The sequence below is a fragment of the Mesoplodon bidens genome (assembly GCF_964165515.1).
Source record: "Mesoplodon bidens genome assembly, chromosome: 8".
NCBI classification, from domain to species: Eukaryota; Metazoa; Chordata; class Mammalia; order Artiodactyla; family Ziphiidae; genus Mesoplodon; species Mesoplodon bidens.
In genome coordinates this window covers 63,118,571-63,138,415 of record NC_138165.1, presented here as the reverse complement: position 1 = coordinate 63,138,415, position 19,845 = coordinate 63,118,571, and positions in this window count along the sequence as shown.

Here is a 19,845-nt window from a genome sequence, read left to right as displayed (position 1 = left end):
GTCATATGACTGTTACTTTCCTAGACACTAGTGATACAAATATAAATAAGGAAATGTTTTAACCTTCCAGCCAATGTAGGATTCTTTCTTAGAATGTCCCTGAAAGCTAGTTCCTGTTTGACTAGATTCAGTGACAGGAAACTTATAATTTCTCTGGCGTGCAATTTCATTTTTGGACTGATAAAATTGTTTAAGAATTCTATTTGAGATAGGTATAAACTGTTTCAAAATATTGAGTGCACATATAATATCATATTTTTGAAATCAGAAAAACCAAATTAAAACAAATTCACCAAGATTGGCAGGAAAGTCACTAGGAGTCATTCCATGGGACTTCCTCCACTCTCTGCATGTGCAATGACTCTATGTGACATAAATTTAGGTACTTATGATTCATTGTGGGTTGGCAGCTCAGTTGGCCATGGTAGATTCTCCCTGAGACACAGACACCAAGACCCTTAGCACCAAGACCTTCATAGCCTCTCACCGCCACAACCTCTAAGGTTCTGTGATCTCAGAGCTGATGCATTCATGGAGGCTCCAGAAACCAAGTTCACCTGAAAATTTACTACCCTCTCTAAACTACCAACAATGTCTCTAGGTCAACACTTTAAGTCTGAGCACACAGCTTGTATCTCTTTCCCTCTTAGACAATTCTCTAATTGCTTCTCAGAGCCTTGATTTGTTAATTTCTCCTTGAGGGTAAGAAAAATATGGACTTTAAAGAAAATGCTGCTACCTCTTTGGAATAAAGAAGGGGAAAATACTTTTCATTTGTTTAAGCATGAGCAAGACATGGTTAATTTCTCCATAGGTGGTTCTGAATAATTAAATGTTAATAACTTATCTGTTACATTCATCATGACATGAAATCTCTCATCCTGTAAATTCTTCCTAACAGTCCTAATCATGCCTCTTGTAAAGTCTACCATCAAAGGAGAGAGGCCATGATATTTTAAGGCAGCTCTCCAGTTTAAATATTGAAGTCTTCTCCAGTTTAAATAGGCTCAGTGCCTTCAACAGCACCCAGCAGCACTTTATATTTAACACTGAAAACCTCTAATATGGCTAGAAAAAAAATTTTAAGTAGAAGAATGGTATGCCAGAATAGTGGTTGATTTTAAAGCACTTGATTTGCATCTCAGGGCTCAAACTCAGTGACGAGTGATTCTAGGTTTGGCCTGTATTAAACCAGCATTAAGAATTTCTTCACTTCTTAACATCCTTTTCTTATCTCTTCCCTGTTCTCATCAGCTGATAAAACTGTCTGTCAACTCTAAGACATGGAGATTAATCCATCAAGCTATCATAGTAAGTCTCTACTCATTAAGATGATCCAGCTAACTCTCTGCTTTTTATTATTGTGTATTAATAAATCACCAGTACCTATATAAAGAAAAAGTGAAAGAATCTATACAAAAGAATATTCAATAGCAAAACAAAGAGTGGTCTATTTAATCAAGGAAAGTTGATGAGAAGTGGGTCGATAAAAGCTCCGAAGAGGAAGAAAACCTTGAAATTTAACTCTGTTAGCTGGGCAGGGATGAAAAAGAGAAGGCTTTTTTTTGTTTGTTTTTGGGGGGTTTTTTTGGTCGCGCCTCACAGCATGCAGGATCCTAGTTCCCCGACCAGGGATCGAACCCAGGCCCCCTGCAGTGGAAGCGCAGAGCCCTAACCACTGGACCACCAGGGAATTCCCCAGAAGGGCCCTCTTGACAAAGAATTTTAGGTCTGCCCCAGACTGTAGCCCCTCAGGTACTGAGTTAACAGATATCAAAGGAGTCTGGGCTTCAGGAAATCACTGGTTCAAGTCAACCTTTCTCTGGCTGGATTAACTATGGAAGTTTGCCTTTTTTCTCCAGCCAACCCCTTGGCTTTTCTCAAAGGATGTAAATCCCTGCCTTACTTTCCAGTACTTCTATTCCCCAAGGCTTAGATACCTGCCTTCCATTTCAAGCATCCTAGAAGAGAAAATGCTGTTTGTAAATCTGAGCCTTGTAACTGGGCCCCCCACTCCACCCCTACACATACATCTACAGCCAAATCAGCCTGCCTAGATTTCCACCAAAGGTCTTCAGCTAACCCTGAATTCTCTTCCCTGCTAAAATGCTACAACATTCTCCTATTTGAGCTTCCTTCATCTGGACATTTTCTGTAACTTCTATGAAGACTTTTCCTACTAGTGGGTTTGTTTGGTTTCTGGATTCCAACCTTTCCCAGTCTGCCCATCATAGAGAAGTCATAATTATAATTCATTTGTAAAGCATCTACTTTGTTTGTAAAGAGCAAAACTGACTTGTGTGTGATTTATTTCACCTAAAAAAATAATGCTGCTTTGAAAGACTTAAAAAAAACTTAAACAAGACTTCCAATTTGGATAGGCTAGAATACTTTGTGGCGAACTAAAGTTGCCACAAAGAACAACCAGATCAGCCAGATAAAACAATGTTTATAATCATCAGAGGTCTGAGGAACCAACTCAAACTATGGGAGTTAAAATTCTAAAGGGTGAATCTCAGGAAGGTAAGCTAGTGATCTGGAGCAGCTTTCTCCCTAGGGTCATTTGCTGACTCTGGTGCTCAGGCAAAAGGCTGAGGATCTGAAAAATCTGGTCTTGCCTCAAGCAGAGTGCCATGGAGTTAGGGTGACAAAATTGGAGACCTAAAAGGTCTCAAAATGACATTTCCCTAATTTTGAAGGCACATGGGGCTGGAGGCAGAAACTTCTGAAAAGCAGAATATTTTTCAGAGTCTTTCAAAGCTTTGAACATTATAGATTGGAGATAAGGAACCATCAGAGAAAGGGTTCCCAGTAAATACACCAGGCTTTTAGTTCAAAGACTTGTAGAACTGTACCCTAGGCGTAAGAGCAAGTAAAAGATGGACTACAGCCTTAAAAACAAAATAAATAAATAACTGCCATTCAGCCTTAGCACAGCTCAGTCATCAACTAGATCAGTGTGGTTAGCTTCCACTCTGTAAGCCATACTTCTTATAAACAATGTCTAAAATTAAATCAAAATCAATATGCATGCCAAAAATATGAAAACCAAGAGAAAAACAGGCAATAAAAATAGATGCACAAGTGATCCAAATATTGCTTTAGCAGACAAAAGTTTAAAAGAACTATAATTAATAGGTTCATGGAAGGAGAGGGAAAGATGGAGAAACTACATTAAAATGGAGACTTCTGCCACAAAATTGATATCTGTAAAATAATCAAGGGCTTCCCGGGTGGCGCAGTGGTTAAGAATCTGCCTGCCAATGCAGGGGACATGGTTCAAGCCCTGGTCCAAGAAGATCCCACACGCCACAGAGCAACTAAGCCCATGCGCCACAACTACTGAGCCTGCACTCCAGAGCCTGCGAGCCACAACTACTGAGTCCATGTGCCACAACTACTGAAGCCCATGTGCTTAAAGCCTGTGCTCTGCAACAAGAGAAGCCACTGCAATGAGAAGCCCACATGCAGCAATGAAGAGTAGCCCCCACTCGCCACAACTAGAGAAAGCCCACAGGCAGCAATGAAGACCCAACGCAGCCAAAAATAAATAAATATTTTTTTCTAAATTAAAAAAAAAAATCAAATGAAAATTCTGGAATAAAAAAAATGTGTCTGTTATTAAGAACTCAATAGATGGGCAAACAAAAGGTTAGAAATAGCAAGAAACATGATTGATGAACTAGAGGATGGATCAATTTCTGGAAAGAAACACAAAGGGAAAAAAGGATTAAAAATTCAGGAAAGATTGTTAGAAATGTGTGGGACACAAGGAAAAGGTCTCATATTACATGTGGCTGGAGCACAGAAAAAGAGGATTGAAACAGTGGGGAGGAAGAAATATTTGCAGAGATAATGACCAAGACTTTTCCACTGATGAAGGACATCAATCCAGTCTTAAGAAATCCATTTAACCACAAGTAGGATAAATCCAAATAAAAACTATACTTGGCATATAATAGTAAAACAGCTGAAAACCAAAGACAAAGTCTATAATATGTCTGACTGCTTTTAAAAGTTTCTCTCGGGCTTCCCTGGTGGTGCAGTGGTTGAGAGTCCACCTGCCGATGCAGGGGACGCGGGTTCATGCCCCGTTCCGGGAAGATCCCACATGCCGCGGAACGGCTGGGCCCGTGAGCCATGGCCACTGAGCCTGCGCATCCAGACCCCGTGCTCCTCAACAGGAGAAGCCACAACAGTGAGAGGCCTGTGTACCGCAAAAAAAAAAAAAAAAAAAAAAAAAAAGTTTCTCTCATAAAACATATCACAACTTCCCAGTTAATAATTTTCAGCAAAAATAGCTCTGGAAAAATTACATCACTTTTCAGAAAAATAAAATTTTGGTATAGCAACTTTTTCCCTCAAAACAAACAGTATTTGTTTCCTAAGAATATTGTAACAAATTACCACAAACTAGGTGGCTTAAAACAATGGAGGCTAGAAGTCGGAAAACAAGATAACTGCAGGGCCGTGTTCCCACTGAAACCTGTAGGGAAGAATCCTTGCTTCTCCTAGCTTCTGATGTTTGTCTGCAATACTTGACATTCCTTGGTTTATAGATCCATCACTCCAATCTTGGCCACCGCACCACATGGCTACCTTCTCTCTGTGTCTCTCTTTCCTCTTCTTATGAGGGAGGATACTAGTCATTCAGGAGTAGGGGACCACCCTACTTGAGTATGACCTCATCTTAACTAATTATATCTACAATAACCCTATTTCCATATACGATTATATCCTGAGGTTCTAGAGTTAGAACTTCAACACATCTTTTTGAAGGACACAATTCACACTAGATAATTATATTAAGATAAGTGATATTTCAATAAGAGTTCATGAAAAGACATATTCACCAATTTACCCAACACAAGAGTTTCTAGTCAGAGAATACCATATGAAACAAATATGAATTACATACCGTGTTTAGATATCCCAGAATACATTCTTTTACAAATGTACACCAGGTAAGAAGGTTGGAAATGTAGCATTTTCAACAATTCTTCAGAAGTAGTATTTTTTACCATTCTTTAATTTGTTGTATGTATGTTCTATGTTTATGTGTTTTAAACTTCTCTCACGTTTAGCCTTTATTCTCCCCTAAAGTTATCCCTGTGGCTATAAATTTCTGATTAAATAGTGTTTAAATATTAGCCAACCAAGAGCCTCAAAAAAGTTGAAAACTGGTGATGGAAATGCTGCAGAAAGAATGTTCCTTCCAAAAGAGTGATTCTGTTGCACCCCTCCTTCACCAACCACTACCTCCTATCAAGTCTTCCTTTTTCAGTGAGTACAACAGACCTTCATTTATTGCATTTCAAATTTTGGTTTATTACCTTAGAGACTTTTTTTTCTTTGTTCAGTTCAATTATTTGGGTGCCTTAGATTGAGATGGACTATGTTATAACATCTCATTAAAATTAAATAGAATTTTTAAAATTTCATAGCTCTTCACCTAATGTCAGGATTTTCAAGAAGCATTAGTCATTAAACAACCAATGGATATAAATTCAAAGGAGCTACAGTAAGACTACAAGAAAACTTCTCAACAAAAATGATAGAAGCCAAAGATGATGAAAAGACTTCTTTAAAGCTCTAAAAGAAAATAACTGCCAATCTCTAATTCTATATGAAAATATCCTCCAGAAATAAAGAAAAAATGAAGTCATTATTGAGGTAAATGAAAACTGAGAGAATTTATATCCATCAGACATTCACTAAAAAAAATTATAAAGGTATATCTTCAGGCAGAAGGAAAATTATCATCAAAATGCTAAAAGAAATGAAGAGCAAGTGTAAATGAATTGGTAAATATTTGCATAAATATAAATATTACTTTGACAATATAGTAATATCTTCTTGGATTGAAAGTAAGTAAAATTAAAATGCATAACAACAATAACATAAAAGGAGAGAGGGGATAAATATAGCATCATAAGACTCCAGTATTATCAGGGAAGTGGTAAAATAATTGGTATTAGACCATAATAAGTCAAGGATGCCTGTTATAATCTCTCATATCAGGAATACTAATAGTGAGAGAATGTATAACTAACCAGTTATCATGTGAAAAAATTAAAAGAAAGTACTTATATAAGTCCAGTAAATAATAAGTATTTAATTAAATCTGTTATCATTAAAATCAATAATAATTTTAAACACAGTCTATGCCACCTAATAAGGCAATAGTTATAGAAACAAAATTACCTTGAATTATAATTACAAGCCTCAGGAAAGGCACTTCAGTTCTCAGAGGTGTGACTAGTCATACCTAGCAATACTATTTATAAATCTCACAGGCTTCTCAGGAGCTATCCAGTCCAATCAGGCTAAGATGGAAATTCTTAAGAAGCTTCACTATGTTTATCAAGATGCTCACTTCTCCCAAGAGAATATGGAGTAGGATATAGGAGTGAGGAGAATAGAGACTCAAAATTTCATCAAAAATTTGAGTCCATACCTACTGAAATCATATATATTTCTTATATTGCTTCATCAACACCTTCAATCACAAACTCTACTGATGGTTAATTGATAGACTGAAATCACAAACCACTATGAAACACAGGTGGCATCCCAGAACTTCCTTGTGATACAACACTGTTGAGTTGGCTGCAACTCTGCTGTATAAGCAGCATTTGAACACTAAATGGTAAAATGACTTTCAAATGGCTGCTGAATGATTAAGTAATGTGGTAAAGTCACAAGAACAGAGAGTAATTAATGTTGAAGAGTGACAGGCACACTTCCCTGGGAAACAGTAGCAGTGGGGAGTCCAGCACAGTGAGCGGCTATCAGGGAAGGATTACTCTTGGAGCAAAGCCAGAAGCCAAACTCTAGTATAGGTCTATAAACAACTAATTCTTCAAATAATTAATTTCCTTTATCTAGTGTACAAAGTATTTTTGGCTCTACATTGCACTGGAAAGGGAAATATCCTCTCCCATGTTATTATATCAGACCCACTTCTACCAACTTTCCTGCTAGTTACCAAGGGTAGTAGAGTCACAGTCTGCTGGGTCAGAGCCCAGACATTCACTGGGCCACGGTTACATAGTAATTGAAGTAATTGGGCCTTCAAGTCAGCACTGTGGAGTGTAGCATTCTATTCTATTTTCTGTGGCAAACTTCCAACTTTTTTCTCTGCATCTTCAACTGTGTCATCAGTTAGGTAACGGTAATCTCTGAATATCCAGACTTTTTTTTTTTCTTTTCCCTCAGACATGCTTAATGCACCAAATTAGACTTAAAGAGGCGGTGCTCTCACCATGTGCTCCAAGTCAGTGTACCAGAGGGCCCTGCAATTGCAGATTATTGAAAGTCCTTGACATAGATAACAATACATTTGCATTTTGATTGTCAGTTTTGTTATTTCTTATGCATAGTTCCCACTTTTTAAAAACTTGAGGGGAGGATAGATGATTAGTAGGGCGTATTTTGGACACTATAGAATCTGTAGCCATAACACTATTATAATAATGCCAAAATCCAACCTCCATCACACATAGTCTTTTCAGCTACAGTCGTGATCATTCTAGCCATAACCAGAAATCATTATAAATACCATAATATTTTTATTAACGTCTTTATTGGAGTATAATTGCTTTACAATGGTGTGTTAGTTTCTGCTGTATAACAAAGTGAATCAGCTATACATATACATATATCCCCACATGCCCTCCCTCCTGCATCTCCCTCCCACCCTCCCTATCCCACCCCTCTAGGTGGTCACAAAGCACCGAGCTGATCTCCCTGTGCTATGCAGCTGCTTCCCACTAGCTATTTGTTTTACATTTGGTAGTGGATATATGTCCATGCCACTCTCTCACTTAGTTCCAGCTTACCCTTCTGCCTCCCCGTGTCCTCAAGTCCATTCTCTATGTCTGTGTCTTTATTCCTGCCCTGCCCCTAGGTTCGTCAGAACCTTTTTTTTTTTTTTTTTACATTCCATATATATGTGTCAGCATACAGCATTTGTTTTTCTCTTTCTGACTTACTTCACTCTGCATGACAGACTCTAGGTCCATCCACCTCACTACAAATGACTCAATTTCATTTCTTTTTATGGCTGAGTAATATTCCACTGAAATACCATAATATTTTAATATATAAAATCAATCTAGATATATTAAGTGGTAATCCTAATTTTAAACCTACAAATATGTCATGTGTGTGCAGAAATATTTCATATCCTCCAAATATGAGTATGACAGTAAGAATATCTGAAGGCCTAGGATCTCTATAAGTCTGAATTATTAATCACTTTAAAGTGAGTTCTATAACAACCTTTTATATAATTACAGAGCTGAGGACACTTATCAATAAGGCCTTTTCTGGTTGTAAAGGACAGAAAACCAACTCAAGCTGGTTTAAGTTAAAAAGAAATTTGTTGGCACAGAGATGAAAAGTACAAAGATAGAACAGACTCAAGAACTTTACAAAGCAGTTACTCAAAGAATGTCATTAGGATCTATCTATCTCCATCTCTCAATTCCTCTTTTTTCTGACATACCATCTTTCCCCATAAGATATCCACAAGTAAATTAGACTTAGAAATCACAATAGAATGAAACTGTCCCCGGACTTCCCCAGTAGTCCAGTGGTTAAGACTCCATGCTCCCAATGCAGGGGGCCAGGGTTCAATCCCTGGTCAGGAAACTAGATCATGCACGCCACAACTAAGGATCCCACACACCGCAATGAAGATCCCGTGTGCCACAACTAAGACCCGGTGCAGCCACATAAATAAATAGATAAATAAATATTTTTTAAAAAATGAAACTGTCCCATTCTTAATAGTTATAGCAGAAGCCCCATGGCTGCTCTTCATAGGCCCAGATTAAGTCATATACCTATCTCTGAGACAATCTCTGTGACTCTAATTATTTGGACCTAGGTCATGTACCTGGCCCTGGACAACATGGACTGAGGGTATGAGCAGTTCCCCTTTAAAAAATCAGTGTACAGTTAACAGGAAAAGGAATGAGGTTGAGTAAGATAGAAATAAGCAAATATGTTTTCTCTGAAATTTTCTCTACAATGGAGAAATTTTGCTTAATAGAATCTGTGGACCTCATAATGAAAAACTTGCATAAATTCATATTTCAAAATTTTTCTCCAAATATAAGAAATCCAATTTGACAACATTTGAAATTACTGAGAGTGTAATTATCATATAAGCTAGGGTGCTCATCCATGCAGTGATTCTTTCCCCTCCTCTCTAACTTCTTACTAGCATTTAAACTGTCTCTTTTGATGGCTCCAACTTGATGGAGACATGTATTTATCATAAATTCAAGTTTGAGACAGGCATAAAGGGAGAAATGTATTCTGCATATTCTATATAATTTATTCTTGATTACAGATGTTAGAAGTTTAAAATTAGAAATTATCTAATGCATTACTACTTTCTATGTTGTAGAAAGATTTTTTAAATACTGTCTCAGAATAGATGATTACTTTGAAAAATATGCATCTAAACTCTTCATAGGTCCCCCAATTTGGCTCTACAAATGATAAAGAAAATAGGATTTCCATTATCTCATTCCAGTTGTTACCTTACTGATTTGTTATGGGCTAAACAAAAATTTCCATTGGGTTGCACAAAGATTCTGGGTGGCTTTTCAGAGTTCACTGTGGGTATCGCATAAAACTGAAGAACAAAGCCATTGTGAATCATGTTTCTGCCTTCATTCAAAGAATAATAGAACATTTAAAACACCTATACCAAGTCATTAAATTCAAAGCATTCCTCTTCCTCTCTCTCTTGCCTGTGACAGACATCACTAACTGATCAATGTACTCCTTACACCTTTCTCAAAATAGCACTCCAGACAGCCACTATAAACAAAGGAAGCACTGAAAACAAATTTACCAATTTTGTCCTTAATAATGTTTACTAAGCCAACCAACAAGAATTGAAAAATTATCTTACATTTTATCAATGACCCTATATGGATTTTTCTTCCAATCCTGGATCTTTTGAGCTTAATTTTCTTGGAATTATATCTATCTATATTTTTAGGCATAAACAATATCAATAGCTACCTAAGACTCTAGAGTTATTGGAATGTTCCATGAATCCCTGCCTAATCCCATCCAGAGAGCAATTTGAAATAGCCAGGAACAGCACTCAGAAGTGTTATGGACAGTGTTATGGACTCCTCCTGCCCTTTAGAATACTTAAAGCTTCTCTATCAGAGTGCGTTCCTGGGAGTGTCTAAGGAACACAGAGAGCTCAGGAATAGCCCCTTGCCTTGCATAAGCCCAAATATCGGCTCCAAAGATTTCCATATTCTCCAGGATTCCCTCAGCACAGAAACCTTCTAGTCCTTTCCCCAGATGAAAAGTCTTTCTTCAAAGAACCATTCATTTAACCCACTCAGTTTGCTTTTGAAATAAGTGCAAAGATTTGCTTTGAGATTTCAATCCATTTGCTTTTTCTTTTTCTTTTTTTAACATCTTTATTGGAGTATAATTGCTTTACAATGGTGTGTTAGTTTCTGCTTTATAACCAAGTGAATCAGCTATACATATACATATATCCCCGTATCTCCTCCCTCTTGCGTTCCCTCCCACCCTCCCTATCCCACCCCTGTTCCCTTTGGTTGCCTTGATAAGGAAACATAGCAATGAATAAATTAATAAATAATTAGAACAGTGTGATTGTTTTGATACAAATGTGCTTACCCCTGGGATGACCGTATGGCTTTGGCATCATGTACTGTGCATCTGGGCAGAAGTCTGCTTGGGGAGTTACCTTGAGTCATACCCTCCCTCAGTGTGTGGAAGCAAATTCATGGAAATGAATTATTCAGTCTCTGGGGGCAAGAAAGCATTCTGGCAATGACACAAGCATTAGTTTCAGCACTGTTTCTAAGAGAACCAAAGGACCTTTCTGTGAAATGAATTGTTATTACACTTACAAAACATAGTAAAAAATATATCACATCAAGCAATGTGGTATCCTCACTTTATAGAATAGTGGTGTTTGGCCAAACTGTTTATAAAGGCAAAGTGAATCACATGCTGTAAATGTCTGTTATAAAAATAATGTGTGTTTCCACATGGAAGAGCCCACCAAATGATGGAATTGATCAAGTTTTATAGGAAAGCAGTCACAATTATAGCTATGTCCCATGGCATGCACTATGCCTGCTCTTAGGGATAGACCTCCCTAGCAGTTCATTTTTCTTCTGCAGCACTTTTCTTGTTACAGACCTTCTTCCTAAGGCCAGGCACAATACAATCCCCATCACTCAAAATAATATGAATTCTGGACAATCCCAGAAATTACATAACTCAACATCCCGAACACGTCCCCTCAGATGCTTTTTGTCAAGACGTTTATAGTATCTAACAGCTTACAATTGTCAAATTAACTGAAACTGGAAAGGTGGAAAGGGCAGACTTGAGAGAAGCTTTTTAATTACCAAATTACCAGCAGGTACTTTCAACCTGAACAATTGTGAGAATGTAAGTTCAGAGGTGTGTTTATAAATAGCTACCTGTCATCTACAGGATTCCTTATCAGAAGAAAATATTCTCATTTGTTCCTCTGATTTGACATTAAATTTAAATATTTATTTTAGTTTAGTTGATTTTTAGTGTGCCTGAAAAAGTATCAGTACACTGCCATACAGCACAAAGAAACTAAGTGACTTGCCCATAATTTGATCATTTGCTAAGAATCACTGTCTTTTTTAAATATAATTTTTATGAAATAAACTTGATGTCATTTATGCTAATTCGAATGACTCAATAAAATTTCAGAGTTAAGATGTAATTAATTACATTAGATTAAATCATAGGTCCTCCTATACAATACATGCAACATTGCCAGTTAATTAGCCAAGTCAGTCCTTCATTTATTCATCTCGTTGTGCGCAAGTTATTATGCTAACTGCTGTGAAGACTGGAGCAATGTACTCAAGCAAGTAAGACATAAACAGTAAAACTACAACCTAGTGTCAAACTGATAAGTGCAATGAGAGAGGAACAAGGTAATTTCTATGGGAGTTTAAAGAAGAGAGAAAATATTTCTATTTGAAGGAATCAAGAGAGTATCAGAATTGGCCTTGAAAGATAGGTAGGATTGTATTTTTTAATAGATCTTTATTAGAGTATAATTGCTTCAAAATACTGTTTTAGTTTCTGTTGTACAACAAAGTGAATCAGCCATATGCATACATATGTCCCCATATCCCCTCCCTCTAGAGCCTCCCTCCCATCCTACCTATCCCACCCCTCTAGGTCATCGCAAAGCACCGTGCTGATCTCCCTGGGCTCCCTGTGCTTTCTTTCCTGCTGCTGCTTCCCACTAGCTAACTTACATTTGGTAGTGTATATATAAATGCTACCCTCACTTGGACCCAGCTTCTCCCTCAAACCCCATGTCCTCAAGTCCATCCTCTATGTCTACATCTTTATTCCTGCCCTGCAACTGGGTTCATCAGAACCTTTTTTTTTTTAGATTCCATATATACACATTAGCATACAGTATTTGTTTTTCTCTTTCTGACTTACTTCACTCTGCATGACAGCCTCTAGGTCCATACACCTCATTACAAACAACTCAATTTTGTTCCTTTTTATGGCTGACTAATATTCCATTATATATATGTGCCACACCTTCTTTATCCATTCAACTGTCGATGGACACTTAGGTTGCTTCCATGCCCTGGCTATTGTAGATAGTGCTGCAATGAACATTGGGGTACATGTCTCTTTTTTAATTATGGTTTTCTCTGGGTATATGCCCAGTAGTGGTATTGCTGGGTGATATGGTAGTTCTGTTTTAGTTTTTTAAGGAACCTCCATACTGTTTTCCATAGTGGTTGTATCAATTTACATTCCACCAACAGTGCAAGAGGGTTCCCTTTCACCACACCCTTTCCAGCATTTATTGTTTCTATATTTTTTGATAATGGCCATTCTGACTGGGGTGAGGTGATACCTCACTGTAGTTTGATTTGCATTTCTCTAATAATTAGTGCTGTTGAGCATCTTTTCATGTGCCTCTTGGCCATCCATATGTCTTCCTTACTGAAATGTCTATTTAGGTCTTCCACCCATTTTTTAACTGGATTTTTTGTCTTTTTGATATTGAGCTCCAAGAGCAGTTTGTGTATTTGGGAGATTAATCCTTTGTCTGTTGTTTCATTTGCAAATATTTTCTCCCATTCTGAGGGTTGTCTTTTTGTCTTGTTTATGGTTTCCTTTGTTGTGAAAAAGCTTTTAAGTTTAATTAAGTCACATTTGTTTATTTTTGTTTTTATTTCCATTACCCTAGGAGGTAGGTCAAAAAAGATCTTGCTGTGGTTTATTTCAAAGAGTGTTTTTCCTATGCTTTCCTCTTAGAGTTTTATAGTGTCTGGTCTTGCATTTAAGTCTTTAATCCATTTGGAGTTTATTTTTGTGTATGGCGTTAGGGAGTGTTCTAATTTCATTCTTTTACATGTAGCTGTCCAGTTTTCCCAACATCACTTATTGAAGATGCTGTCTTTCCTCCATTGTATGTTCTTGCCTCCTTTGTCATAAATTTGGTGACCATGTGTGCATGGGTTTATCTCTGGGCATTCTATCCTGTACCAATGATCTATATTTCTGTGTTTATGCCAGTACCATACTATCTTGATTACTGTAGCTTTGTGGTATAGTTTGAAGTCCAGAAGCCTGAACACTCCAACTCCATTTTTTTCTCAAGATTGCTTTGGCTATTCAGGGTCTCTTGTGTTTCCATAAGAATTGTAAAAATTTTTGTTCTAATTCTGTGAAGAATGCCTATGGTAGTTTGACAGGGATTGCATTAAATCTGTAGATCGCTTTGGGCAGTATAGTCATTTTCACAATGTTGATTCTTCCAACCCAAAAACATGGTATATTTCTCCTATGTCATCTTTGATTTCCTTCAACAGTGTTTTATAGTTTTCTGAGTACAAGTCTTTCGCCGCCTTAGGCAGGTTTATTCCTAGGTATTTTATTCCTTTTATTGCAGTGGTAAATGGGAGTGTTTCCTTAAGTTCTCTGATTTTTAGTTTTTGGTGTATAGGAATTGCAGACTTCTGTGCATTAATTTTCTATCCTGCAACTTTACCCAATTCATTGATTAGCTCTAGTAGTTTTCTGGTAGCATCTTTAGGATTCCTCATGTCATCTGCAAACGGTGAGTTTTGCTTCTCTTTTCCAATTTGTATTCCTTTCATTTCTTTTTCTTCTCTGATTGCTGTAGCTAAAGCTTCCAAAACTATGTTGAATAATAGTGGTGAGAGTGGGCATCCTTGTCTTGTTCCTGATTTTAGAGGAAATGGCTTCAGTTTTTCACCACTGAGAATGATGTTGGCTGTGGGGTGTCATATATGGTCTTTATTATGTTGAGGTTGGTTCCCTCTATGCCTACTTTCTGGAGAGTTTTTATCATAAATGGTGTTGAATTTTGTCAAAAGCTTTTTCTGCATCTATTGAGATTACCAGATGGGTATTATCCTTCAATTTGTTAATGTGGTGTATCACATTACTTGATTTGCGAATATTGAAGAATCCTTGTATTCCTGGGATAAACCCCACTTGATCATAGTGTATGATCCTTTTATTGTGCTGTTGGATTCTGTTTGCTAGTATTTTGTTGAGGATTTTTGCATTTATGTTCATCAGTGATATTGGCCTGTAGTTTTCTTTCTTTGTGACATCTTTATCTGGTTTTGGTATCAGGGTGATGGTGGCCTCATAGAATGAGTTTGGGAGTGTTCCCCCCTCTGCTATATTTTGGAAGAGTTTGAGAAGGATAGGTGTTAACTCTTCTCTAAATGTTTGATAGAATTAGCCTGTGAAGCCATTTGGTCCTGGGCTTTCGTTTGTTGGAAGATTTTTTTTTTTTTTTTTTTTTTTGCCTTTTATTCAGTAGTCAGGACTTCCTCTGACCACAGCCGGGAAATGTTCTCTCTGCTTTTTTTTTTTTTTTTTTGGGGGGGGGGGGTGCTGTGTCGGGCCTTCATTTCTGTGTGAGGGTTTTCTCTAGTTGTGGCAAGTGGGGGCCACTCTTCATCGCAGTGCATGGGCCTCTCACTCTCGCGGCCTCTCTTGTTGCAGAGCACAGGCTCCAGACGCACAAGCTCAGTAGTGTGGCTCACGGGCTTAGTTGTTCCGTGGCATGTGGGATCCTCCCAGACCAGGGCTTGAACCCGTGTCCCCTGCATTAGCAGGCAGATTCTCAGCCATTGCGCCACCAGGGAAGCCCCTGTTGGAAGATTTTTAATCACAGTTTCAATTTCAGTGCTTCTGATTGATGTTTATATTTTCTATTTCTTCCTGGCTCAGTCTCAGAAGGTTGTGCTTTTCTAAGAATTTGTCCATTTCTTCCAGGTTGTCCATTTTTTTGGCATAGAGTTGCTTGTAATCTCTCATGATCCTTTGTATTTCTGCAGTTGCTACTTCTCCTTTTTCATTTCTAATTCTATTGTTTTGAGCCTTCTCCCTTTTTTTCTTGATGAGTCTGGCTAATGGTTTATCAGTTTTGTTTGTCTTCTCAAAGAATCAGTTTTTAGTTATTGATCTTTGCTATTGTTTCCTTCATTTCTTTTTTATTTATTTCTGATCTGATCTTTATTTCTTTCCTTCTGCTAACTTTGAGTTTTTTTGTTCTTCTTTCTCTAATTGCTTTAGGTGTGAGGTTAGGTTGTTTAAGATGTTTCTTGTTTCTTGAGGTAGGATTGTATTGCTATAAACTTCCCTCTTAGAACTGCTTTTGCTGCATCCCATAGGTTTTGGGTCGTCGTGTCTCCATTGTCATTTCTTCCTAGTTATTTTTTGATTTCTTCTTTGATTTCTTCAGTGATATCTTGGTTATGTAGTAGCACACTGTTCAGCCTCCATGTATTTGTGTTTTTTATAGTTTTTTTCCTGTAATTGATTTCCAGTCTCAGTAGCATTGTGTTCAGAAAAGATGCTTATACGATTTCAATTTCCTTAAGTTTCTGAGGCTTGATTTGTCACCCAAGATATGGGAGAATGTTCCATGTGCACTTGAAAAGTAACTGTATTCTGCCACTTTTGGGTGGAATGTTCCATCAATATCAAATCTATCTGGCCTATTGTGTCATTTAAATCTTGTGTTTTGTTTTTTATCTTCTGTTTGGATGATCTGTCCATTGGTGTAAGGGGGGTATTAAAGTCCCCTACTATTATTGTGTTACTCTCGATTTCTCCTTTGGTGGTTGTTTACATTTACCTTATGTACTGAGGTGCTCCTATATTGGGTGCATAAACATTTATAATTGTTACATCTTCTTGGATTGATCCTTTGATCATTATGTAGTGTCCCTCCTTATCTCTTGTAACAGTCTTTATTTTAAAGTCTATTTTATCTGATACGAGTATTGCTCCTCCAGCTTTCTTTTGATTTCTATTTGCATGGAATATCATTTCTCATCCCTTCACTTTCAGTCTGCATTTGCCCCTAGGTCTGAGGTGGGTCTCTTGTAGACAGCATATCTATGGGTCTTGTTTTTGTATCCATTCAGCCAGTCTGTTTCTTTTGGTTGGGGCATTTAATCCATTTACATACAAGGTTATTATCAATATGTATGTTCCTATTACCATTTTCTCAATTGTTTTGGGGTTTTTTCTGTGGGTCTTTTTCTTCTCTTGTGTTTTCCGCCTAGAGAAGTTCCTTTAGCGTTTGTTGTAAAGCTGGTTTAGTGGTGCTGAATTCTCTTAGTTTTTGCTTGTCTGAAAAACTTTTGATTTCTCCATCGAATCTGAATGAGTTCCTTGCTGGGTAGAGTAATCTTGGTTGTAGATTTTTCTCTTTCATCACTTTAAGCGTATCCTGCCACTCCCTTCTGGCTGGTTATTTCTGCTGAAAAATCAGCTGATAACCTTATGGGGATTCCTTTCTACATTATTTTTTGCTTTTCCCTTGCTGCTTTTAATATTTTTTCTTTGAATTTAATTTTTGTTAGTTTAACATGTGTCTTGGTGCATTTCTCCTAGGGTTTGTCCTGTATGGGACTCTCTGCACTTCCTGGACTTGGGTGACTATTTCCTTTCCTATGTGAGGGAATTTTTCCACTATAATCTCTTGAAATATTGTCTCAGACCCTTTCTTTTTCTCTTGCTCTTCTGGGACCCCTATAAGTTGAATGTTGGTGCATTTAGTGTTGTCCCAGAGGTCTCTGAGATTGTCTTCAATTTTTTTCATTCTTTTTGCTTTATTCGGCTCCTTGGCAGTTATTTCCATCATTCTGTCTTCCAGCACACTTGTTCTTCTGCCTCAGTTATTCTGTTATTGATTCCTTCTAGTGTATTTTTCATTTGGTATTATGTTGTCATCTCTGCTTGGGTGTTCTTTAGTTCTTCTAGATCTTTGTTAAACATTTCTTGTATTTTCTCAATCCGTGCCTCCATTCTATTTCCATGATTCTGGATCATCTTTAATATCATTACTCTAAATTCTTTTTCAGGTGGACTGCCTATTTCCTCTTCATTTGTTTGGTCTGGTAGGTTTTTACCTTACTCCTTCATCTGCTGCATATTTCTCTGTCTTCTCATTTTGTTTAACTTACTGTGTTTGGGGTCTGCTTTTCGCAGGCTGCAGGTTCGTAGTTCCTGTTGTTTCTGGTGTCTGCCCCCAGTGGGTATGGTTGGTTCACTGGCTTGTGTATGCTTCCTGGTGGAGGGGACTGGTGCCTGTGTTCTGGTGGGTGAGGCTGGATCTTGTCTTTCTGGTGGGCAGGGCCATGTCCGGTGGTGTGTTCTGGGATGTCTGTGAATTTAGTATGATTTTAGTTATGTTCCTGTCTTGCTAGTTGTTTGGCATGGGGCATCCAGCACTGGAGCTTCCCGGCCATTGGGTGGAGCTGGCTCTTAGCATTGAGACAGAGATCTCTGGGAGAGCTCTCACTGATTGATATTATGTGGCACCGGGAGGTCTCTGTTGGACCAAAGTCCTGAACTCAGTTCTCGCATGTCAGAGGCTCAGGCCTGACACCAGGCAGGAGCACCTAGACCATGTCAGCCACACAGCTCAGAAGAAAAGGAGAAAAAAAAGAAACATACAATAATAATAAATATTTTTTTAATTTTTAAAATTTAAAAAAATTTTATTAAAATAAAAAATGTAATAATAATATTTTGGAAAAGAAGAGAGCAACCAAACCAATAAACAAATCCACCAATGATAACAAGCACTAAAAACTGTACTAAGATACACATAAAAATCAGAAATAAGTCAGTCACAGACAGCAAACCCCAAGTCTACAGTTGCTCCCAAAGTCCACCGCCTCAATTTTGGGATGATTCATTGTCCATTCAGGTATTCCTCAGATGCAGTGTATGTCAAGTTGATTGTCAGGATTTAATCCGCGGTTCCTGAGGCTGCTGGGAGAAATTTCCCTTTCTCTTCTTGGTTCTCACAGCTCCTTGGGTTCAGCTTTGGTTTTGGCCCCACCTCTGCATGTAGGTCACCCTCGGGCATCTGTTCCCACCCAGACAGGATGGGGTTAAGGCAGCAGCTGATTAGAGGGCTCTTGCTCATTCAGGCTGGGGGGAAAGAGGGGTATTGTAGTTATAATTGGAATGCGAGGCAAGCCTGCAGTGGCAGAGGCCAGTATGACGTTGCAACAGCCTGAGGCACACCATGTGTTCTCCTTGGGAAGTTGTCCCTGGATCACAGGACTCTGGCAGTGGCGGGCTTCTCAGGCTCCCAGGTCGGGGTGGTGTGGATTGTGACTTATGCTTGCACACAGGATTCTTGGCGGCTGCAGCAGCGTTAGCATTTCACACCCGTCTGTGGTGTCCACGCTGATAGCCGCAGCTCGCGCCCATCTCTGGAACTCGTTTAGGCGGTGCTCTGAATATCCTCTCCTCACACACCCCCAAAACAATGGTCTCTTGCCTTTTAGAAAGATCCAGACTTTTTCCTGGACTCTCTCCCGGCTAGCTGTGGCGCACTAGCCCCCTTCAGGCTGTTTTCACACAGCCAACCAGAGTTCTCTCCCTGGAATCTGATTTCTGAAGCCCGAGCCTCAGCTCCCACCCGCCACCTGCCCCGGTGGGTGAGCAGACAAGCCTCTCAGGCTGGTAAGTGCTGGTCGGCACTGATCCTCTGTGCGGGAATCTCTCTGCTTTGCCCTCTGCAACCCTATTGCTGGGCTCTCCTCCATGGCTCCAAAGCTTCTCCTCCACCACCCCCATCTCTGCCAGTGAAGGGGCTTCATAGTGTGTGGAAACTTTTCCTTCTTCACAGCTCCCTCCCAGAGGTGCAGGTCCCTTCCCTATTCTTTTGTCTTTGTTTTTTTTTTCTTTTGCCCTACCCAGGTATGTGGGGAGTTTCTTGCCTTTTGGAAAGTCTGAGGTCTTGTGCCAGCATTCAGTAGGTGTTCTGTAGGAGTTGCTCTACATGTGGATGTATTTCTGATGTATTTGTGGGGAGGAAGGTGATCTCCATGTCTTACTCCTCTGCCATCTTGAAGGTCCCCCAAGCCACTCTTCTTGAAAAACCTAAAATACAGTGTCCAGTGGACCTCCATTATACTGCAGAACTTGCACAAGGCGTCCACACTCCAGCTTTCAGCTCTATCACAGTGATAATAAACAACCCTATAAAACTGTCTCCGTACCACTGAAAGATTTTCAAAGATAGTATTGGTATTTAAGCTGACTGTATAGAACAGAATCCTTAATAAATTTGGAACTGTTAGCCATTTTAAGGATATTCACAGACTACAATAGAACTTTTCATTTTTGCAGCAATAATTGACACAAAAATAGCTTCATGTTGTGACTCTGTATTCTTACAAGCTTTCTTCCAGAAATGATACAACAAAATGTTTTCACCTCATTTATTCTCTC